This window comes from Arvicanthis niloticus, chromosome 12, assembly GCF_011762505.2.
Source record: "Arvicanthis niloticus isolate mArvNil1 chromosome 12, mArvNil1.pat.X, whole genome shotgun sequence".
NCBI classification, from domain to species: Eukaryota; Metazoa; Chordata; class Mammalia; order Rodentia; family Muridae; genus Arvicanthis; species Arvicanthis niloticus.
The window spans coordinates 44,041,779-44,055,346 of NC_047669.1; the positions used below are offsets into that span (position 1 = coordinate 44,041,779).

The window sequence follows — 13,568 nt, forward strand, 5'->3', positions numbered from 1 at the left end:
CAGATTTAGAGACAAGGCCTAAGGGCATGACTTAAAGATGTGACCTAAAGACGTGGCTTAGAAGCGAGACATATAAAAGGCAGAGGCAGACAGAAGAGACCAGACAACATAGTAGAGTACAACGTGGAACTAGGAATTAGGTTAGAGAGTACAACTTGGAGTAGGAATTAGGCATTGAGGAAGAAGACACTTGGACTAGAGAACTCAGAGGAAGAAGAAGTATTAGGCACTTGGAACTTGGAGGCACTAGGGACTAGGAATTAAGGACTAGGAACTCAAGACTTGGGACTTGGACTAAGAAGAGAGACTACAGAACAAACGGGATTGAATCACACTCTATCTGATCTCCATTCTTTGCATCAATCCTCACTCTCTCTCTTGCTGAACACTGACCCGCGGACCTGAGCAGCTTGGGGCAGTGCAGGCTCTAACAATTTGGCCCCGAAGGCTTTTGGCAGTGCGGGTTCCAACACTGACAGAGCGGTCCGTGACATTTCGGCCCCCAACGTGGGGCAGCTCGGGCCGCAACACCTACCCACACCCCAAATGTTTAAATAGCTTTTGTTCCTCCAATTACACTGAGCTATCTCACAGAAGCTGCCTCCCGAGAGTCTGTTCTTGCAGCCACAGAGCCTGAGATCCTTCCGCTCCCAGCAGTCCTGCCTACCTTCCCCTCTCAGGATCCATTGGTTGCAACAGGGAAGCAGAGCCCGAGTGGCAAGCTTCTAATAGTCTCCACACTCTTTGAATTGGAGTAACGAAGAGTCTTGTTAAAAAATTAAAAGATGCTAAACTCAGCAGTACTGATGAAGAACTACAGCCTATAGAAATATTTCCTGAAAATATATTTTAAAATCTAGGCTTCCTAGTGCTGAGCAGCTCCTTCTGTGGACACTTCCTGTTTAAGGATTTATGTAGCATTAAAATGTACTAAACCTTGAGAAAGCATCCAAAGTACGTACACTATATCCCCTGTATATGTGAACTCACTGGTGAGTGTTTTGTCTTTTTAAAGTTACACTCCCTCTTTTTTTTTATCTTATACTATAATCACATGTGCATTTGTTTATTTACATCCATGTATAACTCATATAAGGAAGATATAAGGATCCACATATAAGAAAGAACATATGGTGTTTTTCTTTCTGACATTGGGTGACCTTTCTCAATATTACACACTTTAACTCTGTCCATCTTCTAGGAAATATTGTGATCAGACGTTTTCTTTAAAACTGAATAATATTCCATATTGGAAATATGTGACCTGTTTTTTTCTTTTCTGCTTTTTTTTTAATTAGTATATATTCATTGTGTAGGGTCTACTTTTATATAGGCAATTTCTTTCAAGTTTATCATGTACTTTGACCATATTAACCTTTATGATTCCTCTTCGCAATTCCTCTCCTCCCACCAGGTTGCTCTTTTCTTCTAGTCTCCCTTCTTCTTTCATTTCACTTACACAGACACATAGAGATACATACACAAACACAGATACACATACTCACACGCAGAGATACATATACTCTCACTTACACAGAGACATAGAGATACACATTCATTCACTTATACACAGACACACAGAGATACATATACTTTCACTCACACAGATACATAGAGATATACACACATGCACAGCTACACATACTCACATGCAGAGATACATATACTCTTACTCACACAGACACACACATATACACACACACACACATTCGCTTACACACAGACACAGAGATCACAGGCACAGACACATACATACTCACACACAGAAATACATGTATTCTCACTCACATAGAGACACACACAGACACACACACACACTCATTCACTCACATACAGATACACACATACACAGATACACACAGAGACACATAAAGAGATACACACAGAGAGACATACACAGAGATATACATACACACACACAGACACATACACACATACACAATATCAGAATCCTACAGCCTTCTACATGTCCCTTGTGTCCTTTTGCCTGCATTCAGTACTTTTTCATCACCAAATGTTACCTTTTTCTGCTCTCCTTTCTAAATACTATACTTCACATACACTCACAATTTTTTTTATGTACAATCATATATACTCTATATCCATTTTTTCTAATTGAGTGGTCTCACTTAATAGTGTACATTCTACGTTTATCCATTTTCTGAAAATTTCATTGCTTTCATAAATAGATCATCAATCAACATGGATGTTCTAAGAAAAGAAACATTTTCTAAGGCCCACAAATGAGAGAAAGTGTGTGTTGTCTTATCTGTATCTGACTCTTTTGCTTACTGCAATGATTCTCATTTGCACTCACTTTCTGGTGTAAAACATAATTTTGTTCTTTGCTATAACTGAGGCAAACTCTTTTGTGTATATAAATTACATTTTCTTCATTCATTGGTTGATAAACATGTTGGCTGATTTCATGACTTAGCTCCTGCAATAAGTTGAGATATGCAGCTATCTCTGTAGTAAATTGCCTTTGAGTTCTCTGAGTATAAACCCTTAAATGGTGTACCTCAGGCTGATACTACTTCTATTTTTAGCTTTTGAAGAACATCTATAGTTATTTCCATAGTGTCTAGACCAATTTAATCCTAAGAACAGTAAAAAAAAATTTCTCTTTTTCTCACATCCTTCCTAGCATTTAAAGAGAGTCTTTGAGATAGATTAAATGGATTTTACATCAGAAAATACATAGAAACAAACACTTGGGTGTTAACAATTTACAGAGATGTGCTGGGTTGTCAACTTGAAAAGGAGTGGAATTGTTATGATTATTTTTGATCACCATCTTGGTTGGACTAAGAAACACTTCGGGCATTAATGAAACATACCTTCAGCTGTGTTGCTGAGGGTGTTTACAGAAAGATTTGCCTCTAATGTGGGCAGCAGCATCCCTAGAGGTGAGGAGCTCGAATGAACCAAGAACAAGAGGAAAAAGAAACCTGTGCACAAGCATTTTGCTGTGTTCTTTCCTGATCTGCCAAGATGTGAGCATCCGCTCACAGACTGCCATGCCTCAGCCATTATAATGAACTCTTATCCTCTGAATAGTTGGTGAGAATAGCCCTTCCCTAAGTTGCTTACTGTCAGGACTTTGGTTACAGCAGTGAGAAAAATGATCCAAGCATACAATACTAAATATGGAATCGCCCAGGAATGGCATGAAGGAATGAGTGCATACGTCTTCATTATATGTTACCTTCCAGTCTGGCTGCTAGATCTTAAGCTAATGAATGTTTTTCACAGTTACATAGGCTTGTTACTGAAAATGACCGAGGACAGTATATCGAGGAGCTCTCCTGATTGTCTCAAAGGTTCACTGAAATTCTGTATAGCTGAAACCAACAGGTCTTCACCTGCTTCAATAAACAAAATTGTTTCTCATAAGGTGGCTATTTATTTATTTATTTATTTAAATATTGTACTATATTAGTTTCTGAAAAACAGCTTCTACCAGAAGGAGTTTCTTATTCTTCTCTCACTAGCTACGTGTGTCCTTCATACTCTGTGGACAGGCCTAAAGTCTTGATTATTGATAACCCAGTGAAGCTTTGTTTCATGTTTCTCTTCATTTCCTTTTTTAAACTTTAGAGGTGATCCCAGTGCTCTCAGAGACATGGTGGAGAATGTGGCATCCAGAGATACAAACAACTATCTAGATATTGGAGAGAAGGACCCATCTTCATGGAAACAAAACCAGTTCTTAGTCTGGATTTACTTAAGTGGAAATGAGTGGTATGAATCTAAAAAACCAATCAGTCAAAAGGACAAACAACAAGAACAACAAAACCCCCAACTGAACTGTGTTTTCTGTGGTTCCAGCAAGCAGAGATATGTCTGTATCAACGAGCTCCCTTGTTACTCAGGAATGTTCTTCTTCCTGTTAGAAATTACCATAGAGGCAAAAATGTTCTTCTTGTCTAGAAATCTCACATAGACAGTAGAGGTAACTGCTAAACACGCCTAATGTTATGCTGCCTTTATCTAGGAGAAGCGGAATGCACAGACTGTGTTACAAAATTTTAACAGCATAGGCCTTTTATCTTTGGACACTTTATTTCAGAATTACTATTTAATTTTTAAAAGTGTATATATGCGTCTGTGTCTCTATGTTTCTGTATCTCTGTCTCTGTATCTCTGTCTCTGTCACTGTCTTTCTCTCTCTCTCTCTCTCTCTCTCTCTCTCTCTCTCTCTGTGTGTGTGTGTGTGTGTGTGTGTGTGTGTGTGTGTGTGTGTATACATTCATGTTGGTGCCTTCAGAAAACAGAGGAAGGCATCAAACTTTCTGGACCTATAGTTAAGAGCAGTTTTGAGCCACTCAACATGTGCTGGGAACTGAATTCCAATAAAGAGCATCAATGCTCTTAACCTCTGAGCTGTCTCTCCAGCCCCATCCATCCTTGGCTTTTAACATGGATTTTAGGAATCTAGACTGAGCATCCTTAGACTTGCAAGTAACATAGTTTACTTGCTGAACCATATTCCTGGACCTTATTTAGGTAAAAACATTTTGTTTTTGATAAATAATTTAGAAATACATACTACATGTAAATCCTAATTTGATCATAATAAACATAATAAATAACATTTGTATGTTTATTAATGTGTTGGGCATTGTCCTAAGGACAACAACTTTATTTTACTAATTTCATTCTTATAGCATTTCTGTTGTAAATGCAATTATTAGATTGGTTTAACAAATGAGATTATTGATGTACTGAGAGTCTAAGCAGCAAAGCCAGGCCTTAACAACTTTCAGAGCCCAAATACTTGTCCATCTTGATGAACCTTGAAATAACACTAGAGTCTTCATTAGTCATTTGGAAAGCATATAATGTCACTCTAAACCTTTACACCTTCCTACAGAAGCATGAGGAAAAGAAATTACAGACGGTGTGCTTCTGTGGCTACAAAGATTTTTATAGACAAGTTATATATGACCAGCAAGTAAGTGATAAGAAAAACAACTAGAAAAGCCTGAGATTTTTTTTACCCATTTTCCTAGCATCAGTTTATGATAATCGTCTCAAGACTCCATTGTACATTGATTTTTAAAAGTAATTTTCCTCACATTCTCATAGGGGACTTAAGCAAATGAAATTTCACACTTGTAATTTCACTTGCAAGGAGACATATATGGAAACTTTTAAGAGTGGTAATGTAAAAATATTTTTTCAGCTCCTCTGGGGAAGGCAATGGAGGTGCTGTTACATTCTGAAATCTTTTAAGAGTCCCTAAAAGGCTAGCAGAAACCTTGCCATTTCCCACTGGTGATAGCATGTTATACTTCCGACTTCCGACTTCCCAACTGTCTTTCAGTTACATAAGTGATGTGTTATAAGTTTTCTGTATTATTCTCATCAGAAAAAAAAACTCTAGGAAATTTAAAATAACACAAATCTCTATTGTATATTTTCACTGTATTCTAGTATGGTGGAATAGAGACCCGAGAAAACTACACCAAATTAACATACAGTATTAGTTTTCTTTTTCCACATGCCCTCCTCTACCCTGTCCTCCTGCTGCTACCCAACTCAACCCCTGCCCACCTCATACCACCTGCATTCTCTCTTTCCTTGAAACTTCCACACACTATGGCTTTTTATGAGTTTCTTTACTTCTATGAGTACTTCAATTAAAGCACATACATCTGAAGATTTAAAGCTGACATGCACAAATGAAAGAAAACACATGGAATTTGTCTTTCTGGATTTGGGTTACTTCACACAAAATGATTATTTCCAGCTTCATCCGTTGACCTATGAGTCTCACAATTTCCTGTTTCTTTACAGTTTAACACTAATCTGTTGTGTATACGAACCATATTTCATTAGTCATTCACGAGTTGGTAGATATATAGGTTATCTGCTCCTCTAGGCTATTGTACATTGAACAGAGATGAACAGAGATGGTAAAGTAGAATATGCAGCCCTTTGAGATAGTCCCCCAAGTGCTGTTGCTGTATCCTGGGGTAGTTGTTAGCTTCTTTGAGAAACCTCTACATTGATGTCCACAGTGGCTGTACCAGTTTGTATGCTCACCAATAGCCAATAAGTGTTCCTTGCTCCTGTGTCCCTAACATTGTCATTTGTTTTATATTCTTAGTCATAAAATCTAGATAAACTCGTAAGGTAGATTAAGTTTGCAGTTTAGGACTTTGAGCATTAAGGATATTCTTGGCTATTCCCGTTTTTTCCCCTTTGAGAGCTCTCTGTTTGGTTCCATGACCTAAGTTTTAATTGTTTGCTTTCACTGTGTTTAGGGTGCTCTGTGGACGATCCATAAAGGGTCATGTAGTTCCTGCATAGGGCTTTTGGAGCACACTCTCTTCACTCAGCTTGCTAGCTCACACTTATCCTGGAGAATACATTCCCTTAAAAAAAAATCTGTCTTTATTTCTATTTCTATCTACATGCTTACCCAATTCATTGCCCTTGGTCATAAAAACCTGAATTATTTCAACAAGTTCCCTGAGACACTCCGGCAGGTGCCCTACAGACTCAGCTCGATGCCTATAATACCATCTACACAGGGTATTTCTGATGAACTTTTAATTATAATGAGAAAACAATTGCTAAATGCATCACACATAATTAGATCACCGACTACTCGCTCTCCCCACCTGGAGAGAGTTCCTATTTATATCCAAATCTTTGCTGCAACTTTTACAAGATGTTTAAGCTTTTCCTTCTCAAAGTTCAGTTTAGCTAAGAACACTCCCTGCAAGCCGTCTGTGAAAAGAACCGAGGAAAGCCCACACTGGGTCAGAGTGCAGCTTCCACTGTGCTTTGCCCTACAAAGCCGAAGGATGAACGCCAAATGGAGACCGTATTCGGTTCAGGGCTAATCTCCCTCTTACTCATGTTTTTAAATGGCCCAGCTGCCCAACAGGGCGTGCATTCTACCCTGAGGGAACTGGCAGTCTGAAGGAAAAGAGGTTCTGGAGCAGGCTGGTTCCTTTGGTGTTTCTAATTAGGGAGAAACCACACTTACAGAACAACCCTAGTCAATGACAAGATTAAATGCTGATTCACGCGGAGACTCAGCTAAATTAGCAAATGGCGGGAGGCTGCTTAGAATTTTTTTTTTGTAAGAAGAAAATGATTTCTTTGACAAGAATTGACCATGTTTTTAAATAGAACCAAAAAATAAATGGCATAATCTATAATGATAAACAAGCTCTCTAGGTGCCAGGTATATTTTTTAGTGAGAATTTAAATAGCTATGTAAGATTTATATTTTTAAGATTCAAACTTATTCTAATGATAGTCAGATAAAAAGAAGCTTTTATGTTAATAAGAAGGCTTAGCTAAGGTCAAAGGGTAAAGCTATTTAAAGATTGTGAATAGAGACATAAATGGATGAGAGATTATTTAAAGGCTCTTTTAAGATTTTTCATGTCTCTCTGGCAGACAAGAAAAAACTCAAAGCATGTTCAAGAGTTTGCTATCAAATGCACTGTGCAGCCCTCTTTCCCCATTTTAATGTACTATCCATCTATATAATGTTGCCTGATAGCCCTGGTCTTGTATTTTGATGCTAATTCCACCTTCCTGGGAGGGGCTACAGACAGGCAGTGAATCGGTATACTGGTGACTTTGTGAACCTTCTGCCCACCTTAATTTGTAAAATAAAGGCTAGAGCTGGTGATTGGGCAGTAGAAGGTGGAGTAAAAAAGTTTGGGAGACAAAGAAGGAGGAAGGCAGAGAGAGGAGAAAAGATGTCCACGGCTGTTCGGATGCCCATGTGTCTCTAGTAGTCTAGGGTAGTTATTCATATCAAGGTTAGTTAATTGGGTTAACAATTCTGATTGAGTGGGCATCTTGTGTATTGAGTATTTGCTAATATATAAATTTATTTGGTTAATCTTAAACATTATGAGTCTTATTTCTTCTGGGTACCACAAGGATGGTGGTTATTGTCTGGGGTTGAGCAGAGCATTATGAGGGTGGTGGAGTTGGCCCAGGGCCCATGCATAGAGCCATGGACTCCACAGAGCTGACTCTGTGGAAACAACAGCCACGCCATCGTCTCCTGGGTCCCAGGCTGGTGACTCTGGTCAGCCAGTGCTGCCTTTAGTGAGGGAATATGGCGGCGGCCTGGAGCTAGCCAGCACACAGCCGCTTTTTCCAATACCACCCCCGCCTGACAATGGCGGCCATGCTCAGTTCTAACATGAACAGAATGTTGAAAGATCATCTACTTCTGCAGAACCACGTGCTTCCTTTTTGAGCTCCCCGCTGCCTGGAGACACCCCCACATCTGAAACTTACAAGTGTTGGTATACATGAACATGTACCTATCTTTTGGGGGAAGAGATCCTATGGTATAGCCTTTAATTTTCCTTTATTTTTCAGTGTTGGGCATGGAGATGAGGCTAAGGCATTCAGGTGTTCTGTTACAAAAGACCAGTGTCACTTTCTGCCAACAAATAAGAACAACAGTCCCACTCTATTGGGTGACTTGCCTATAGGATTCTTTCCGTTCATGAACTGCATTAACGTTTCTCAAGCCTAATACTTGCAGGTTTTTAATGACATCTTCAACTTGGTGTATGTTCCTATTCTTACTTCTAAAAATTCCAGATAATACTTTGAAGGTTGATTTTTAATTGTTTCTCCACCTTTGGGGTACTTCCTTAGTTAACTCCAACAATCAGAGCATGCACCGACCCTTTAAAGCCCACTGACTTGGAACAACATGCAAGCTGACAAAAATACAACCTAGATTTTGATCTGGCTTTGTAAAATGCGTCCTAAGTGGGTGCTTTAACAAAACCTCCTGAACCTAGCTCTACCAATGTTGCAAACATGTAAAGGGGGCGTTTTCCGTTACTGGATTAGCACTGCAGTCACAGATGCTACCTTCCTTTTGCTTTGATGGCTGGATAGACTGTTATTCCACCTGTGACCCTGTCCTTCAACAGTTCTCTTACAGAAGGCAGCAGCAACAGTGGGTGGCTGCCTAGACCTGCCAGAGTCTGCAACTTGGTTTCCCTTCTTAGACGCCAGTCTCCTGAAGCCTGAAACTGCCAAAGCTTTAGAGAAAGAGATTTAAAGAAAGAATAAAACAAGTGGGGACTGAAGTGTGTGTGTGTGTGTGTGTGTGTGTGCGCGCGCGCGCGCGCACGTGCGCGCGCGCGCGCACGTGCGCGTGTAGGGTGAAGTCCTGAAGGCCTGCTACTAACAAGGAAGGAAGAAACCGAAAGTTAGTACTACAGAGGAAGGGGCATCTTTTTATTACTGTGTGACACTTTAGTGGTTTATTTGAACTTGTCCTCATACTTTTCATCTTTTACAGTTCCCTTCAGCTCTAGACTTAAGCAGGAACATGCACATTCTCATCTGCAATTCATCCTGGGTAACTGGCAATACTTGTTACTGCAAAATACTCAGCAGATGAGTAACAGGAGACTTTCGTCCCGAAGAGCTCCTCCTTATAAAGTATATTGTATAAGGTATATTTATATGAAGTACATGATGTGTTATTAAAATAAGGCAATTTTTGTATATTCTTTGGGAAATTAATTTAATAGTCACCACCATCAGGAGAACTATTTCCAGTAGAAGTTGGTTTGTTGTAAGTGAATGGATTTGAAATGTTTCAGGCCAAAGTCCCCACCCCTACCCCACTTCCCACAGCCTCTTAGCACACCTGAAACTATGAAGAAACTAAATGGCTTAATTTGATTTTTTTTTTCTGAACTGCTGTTTGATCACATTTAAAACTTAATGTATACTTTCCTACTGTTGATTTCCCACGGTGTACCGAGTTCATGTTAAATTTCCTTAACATATTCTTTATGCCATTCAAGCCTGCTGCCTAGCCATAATCATTCATGTTATTTCTTTTCTGCAACCTCTGTGTATCCCCCCAGCTAAGAGCATCATTGCCACCAGGCACAAGACTTCCTGTGGCTTCACACTTATCACTCATAATCTAATTTGAACACCTAAAGTGTATATTTCTAAAAAATCCTTTTAGATTGGATAACAGTGCATGCAATATTTTCCCCAACTCTGTATCAGATAGCATTTCACATGAAGTAGAGAAAGGAAAATCTTGACATTTGTTAAGTGGGTTGTGGAGCCATTTTAATATTTTCTCTGGACTGTGGTGCCTTTGCTATGAAAATGGTACAGTTGAAATGTTAGTGACTTACACAAAGCCAGGTTGTGAACCCATTTATTGTAGCTAGCCAAGGGGCAGGAATACAGATGTAGAACAGTTTGGATCTTTGAATTTAACAGTGATTAAAATCTCTTTCTGAGAAAACAAACAAGTGATATTAGACGTATTAGTTATATTCTCAAAAACAAAAACAAAACAAAAAAAAAAAACAAAAACTGCACATCTTGTGTTTGAATCACCGAGTTGCTCAGATGTATAGTGTTACTCAGTTCCAAGTAAGCAAAGAAATAGTCTAACCAAATCGTCCATTTCCTCTGACCCCAGCACATATCACATGGTGAAGACTCTCAAAGGCAAATGAGAAGATGAGTCATATTCATGGTCCAGACAGGCAAACTGAGATTCTCCTCCAGAGTAACATCGGCTACTAAGATTAACCACAGAGGAGATAGTAGGGAGATTTTCCATACTTATTTTAGTCCGGACTTACCTAGTTAAAGGTCCTACTTGCTCCTCCAAGTAATTTAGCATTAGCTAACATATCCTAGTGTTTCTCTCTATCCTAGACTCCGAGAAATAACCCTTTTAAAATGATCTTTCTAGAAATAAGAAATTCACAGATGACTGACTGTTCTTACACAAATACTGACAAGCTTGACTGTTTTCCCTGTCATCATCCAGTGGTTTGTTCTAAGATGAAAGTTACGGGTTAGAAGCAAAGGCTGTAGAAATACTGTTGCTTCATAGTAGGCTGTGATGGGAAACAAAGGATCAATACTTCTATATAAAACATACTTGCGTATCTCATTTGAATTTGATTAACAGGAACCAAATTAACATCTGCACTAGAACAGATTTGCTAATACATCAATGACACAGAAAATATCTTAAGGGACTGCCAAGTTCTGTGGCATATAATCAATTAGTAGACACCCAGCAGGCATTGCCCTTCAGCTGGTACTAAGAGTGTCCTGGTAGCGATGGGGAGGGAACATGTTTCCTGTCCTTGGTTTAATATCCTAACCCTGCAGGAGCATCCCTTCAGATCATACAACAAAGGAATATTTTGTTGTATTAAATGTAGGAAACAATAAGAACTTCATGTAATAATTGCATTACTTCTTTTAAGACAAGATTACATGAAGGAAATATTTGGGAAATTAGAGTTGAATGAGAGAAAAATACCAATTACCTTTGAAAATATGGCAGCCCTTGCTGTTAGGGGAGAAAATGTACAGGGATCACTTATGAGAGGGTTTTAACTTAGGAAGATCGAGCTGAGTTAATTTCAGATAGAAGGAACAGGAACAAGTTGAGATCTATAAATGTTTTATGCAGTAATTTTGTTTCACCTGATTTGTATGTACGTCATGAAAACTGAATGGAGCTTTTTTCTCCTATGAAAGCTGGAGGTAGATTTGGCTTAAAGCCTAGAAGCATAGAGTGTTGGGGTGTGCTCTCTCAGATCCTTCTCTGGAAGGAGCTTTTTTTTTTTTTTTTTTTTTCTGTTTGTGTCATGGAAATATCATCTTCCTTCTGTCATTCCCAGTGGCTAAATGATAAGGGCTATTTCAATTTTTTTTTTGCTATTATTGCTGAATAATTCAAATCACTGTTCATAATATGATTTCTGCCAGATATATCTAAATTCAATGTACCACGAGTGCTTGCTGCCCACAGAGACCAAAGAGAGCGTCAGTTCTTCCGAACTACTATTAAGGATTAAACTACTAAAGTACAAATTGGGTGTATCTATTCAATTCTAATGAGTGAGACATTAATTATATAAACTGGAGCTATATTTAAAACATTACAGTGTAAAGTAATTTTCCAGAAAGAAACCACACATACACTGAAGGTTTGGCAGAGCTGGTTGACTCATTGCAACATCAGAGAAGTTGCAGGCCTAAACCAAATGACTTGAGCTATCTTACCCAGTAATTCTTTATTGTCCACACTGTGTGTGACTTAATACTCTTGCACTTCAATATATCCTCTGGTATGTAAAACAGACCTTCTACCAACCTAAAAGCTAAGAACACTGTTGGATAACATGTGAGGTTTGTAGTAATCCCTCCACTTTGATATAACAGCCTGTCTATGCTGCACTGCCTTTAAAAAGTATCCTTATTTATAGCTTTCTTTGTTCTGTTACTATAAAAGTTCATAAAAGGCTGGAGAGATTGCTTATATGTTCAACCTGCTTGCTGCTCTTGCAGAGGACCTGGGTTCAATTCTCAGCACCCACATGTCACTCACAACCCTCTGCAACTCCAGTTCCAGAAGACCTGACAATCTCTTTGGTCTCTGTTGGCAAAAGGCACGTGTGGTGCATTGATATATATGCAGAAAAAAAACATTCATACACATAAAATAAAAAGAAATAAATCTTGAGAAAAACCTTCACTAAATGACTGCTTTGCTGAAACATGAAATTCAGGCATCTTAAGTATGTGATCCTGGGCCATGGTCACTCATCTTTGTTTCCATATTAAACCATTTCTGTTTGAGGTGAGGGCTGTGTTGTCTACAGCACCAGTAATTAGTTCTGAGCTTAGTTGATGTAGATTTCCTCCTTCGCTTTGGCAACAACAGTAAGAGTTCTCCATGCCATTCTCACCAATCTGTTTCTCAGGAGATAAACGGGGCAGAACATCAGAACTAAAATTCCTAATCTTAAGTTATATCATTTTGGTTTCTACTTTTAAAACTAGTACTGTCAGCCATAAATTCTCTAGCCACAGCATTAAAGGACAACACTAAAGTAAACGACATGAAAGCCTATTTACTGTTAGTTGATTTTTATATATTAAGGCTAACTAAAAGGCAAGAGGAAAAATCAGAGTAATTGCAAGAGTAATTGGCATGACGTTAGAAAAAGCAAACAAATGCACATTTTGGGACTTTTGAAAAATTGGAATTTCCAGTCTTCCCAAGTATCCCATTACCCTGTTGAGTGGGCCAGCTCTCTTGGATACATTACCACATTACCAGCATAATTTATACTATACTATTACTTATGATAAATGCACAAGAATTTTGATTAAAGATATCAGAAGTCAACATTCACATAAGTGCAAAGTAGGTCTGCATTATTTAGGTACAGTGTGGGAGAGCAGCTCCAGACTTTACTGAATAACAGGATGGTGTCATGAATAACCCATAAAAAAGTTTACTAAATCCTGAGATTGTAGCCGGTCAGTGGTGGCGCATGCCCAGCACTTGGGAGGCGGAGGCAGGCGGCTTTCTGAGTTCGAGGACAGCCTGGTCTACACAGTGAGTTCCAGGACAACCAGGCTTATGCAGAGAAACCCGAAACCCTGTCTTGAAAAACTAAAAAAAAAAAAAAAATCCTGAGATTGCAGTTCAGACATGTTTTTCTCTTATTTCATAATTTTGGTAAGATTACTATTGAAAGAGAGGACTG

The 13,568-nt window shown here is 38.8% G+C and overlaps 1 protein-coding gene across 1 annotated transcript in view; it reads right to left on the bottom strand.

Moving 5' to 3' along the window:
* Epha6 (EPH receptor A6) overlaps positions 1-13,568 on the bottom strand; it is an 851,223-nt gene that overhangs the window by 154,188 nt on the left and 683,467 nt on the right. The window lies entirely within an intron of this gene.